This window comes from Pollicipes pollicipes, unplaced genomic scaffold (assembly GCF_011947565.3).
Source record: "Pollicipes pollicipes isolate AB1234 unplaced genomic scaffold, Ppol_2.1 Scaffold_951;HRSCAF=1101_pilon_pilon_pilon, whole genome shotgun sequence".
NCBI classification, from domain to species: Eukaryota; Metazoa; Arthropoda; class Thecostraca; order Pollicipedomorpha; family Pollicipedidae; genus Pollicipes; species Pollicipes pollicipes.
In genome coordinates, this window is record NW_023597096.1 from 15,001 (window position 1) to 16,624 (window position 1,624).

Genomic DNA, 1,624 nt, shown 5'->3' on the forward strand with positions numbered 1-1,624 from the left:
GTTTGAGAGGTCATTGGAGTTCGTGTCAACGAACCCCTCCCAAGCGAGAGCGAACGCTCCCAAATTGAGCGTGAGGTGCTCGCCATCACGTTCGGCGTCATCAACTTCCATTCGTACTTGTTCAAGAGCCTGCATACCTAAGAGACGGACCACAAGCTGTTAGTGACACTCTTTGGAGAGCGTGCTGATCCTACCGAGATGGCGTCTGCCAGAATTCGCAGGTGGGCGCTGAAGCTGTCTGCATACAGGCACGAGACCTGGGGACGCCGCACGGAGGTAGTGGGCAACGCCGATGCTCTAAGCAGGCGTCTCCTGCTAGACCTCACATCATCGGAAGAGGAAGACCTGTTACTGTTGGTGGATGATGGACTGTTTGACGCTAGAGAGATTGCTGTGCTGGCGTCACCTGACCCGATTTGTCTCGAATGATGCACTGCGTCCAGAAGAGTGGCTAGTTGCAGAACTCTGACCCTAAACTGCCCTGTTTTCCACCAAACGACTTGAATGGTCTGTTTGCTCTGGTGTCCTGCTGGCGTCACCTGACCCGATTTGTCTCGAATGATGCACTGCGTCCAGAAGAGTGGCTAGTTGCAGAACTCTGACCCTAAACTGCCCTGTTTTCCACCAAACGACTTGAATGGTCTGTTTGCTCTGGTGTCCTGCTGTTGGGTCATCGAGCTATAACACCCAGGAAGGCACGTAAGGCCGTCTTGACAGAGCCTCGCGCAGCTCACCCAGGCATTCGTGGGATGAGAGGCCTTGCCAGGAACTGCGTATGTTGGCCCCGCATGGGCGAGAACATTGCGCGTATCCCGAACTCTTACCAGGCGTGCCAGGAAAGCAGACCTAAGCCTGACCGTTGTGCCCCCTGCAGTCCACCCTGGCCTGTCATGACTGGTCGCAAGTACATCTGGACTTCGCGGAACCCACTAATGGAAGGCACGTGTTGGTGGTAGCGCCTGCGTACTCTAAATGGATTGAGGCTGATATGTGCGCAGGTGTCGGCTCCAAGACACCGGTTGTCAAACTACGGAGAATATTCTCTAAGTTGGGACATGCGAACCTTATTGTCGCTGATGACGCTGCTCTGTTTACATCACGGACTTTCAAAACCTCCTGCAAGAAAAAGGTATCAATTACAAAACGATTGAACTTTTCACGGTCGGGGTAATGGCCTTGCTGAGTGTGCGGTACGTGACGAGAAGCTGGCATTGTAACAGGTCGACGACAATTGGGAAGCTTGAGGCCAAACGAAGTCACGCAGAGATTATGTACCCGACGCGATGAAGCCCTAGAAATGAAACGACAGGGAAATGAAGCAGACGTATCGCATTGGCACGAAACCTAAAACATATCCATCACGAAATCGCGAAATCTAAAATACATCCATCAATTCATTCTTTCTGTTTAAAACAAATTGCTCGGTGCTTCAGCTCAAGGCTTAATCTCAGCGTTAGAAATATCCTTATAATCCACGCTGAGCTTAGCATACGCCAGCTGCCTGACGCCGCCCATGAGGTGCAGGTCACATTGAAGCGTGTATGTAACGCCTGCAGCTACTGTTCGGTTCACTCCAAACCGCATCACACTCTTAATGTCAGTTCGTACCTATCTGATCTTCAGG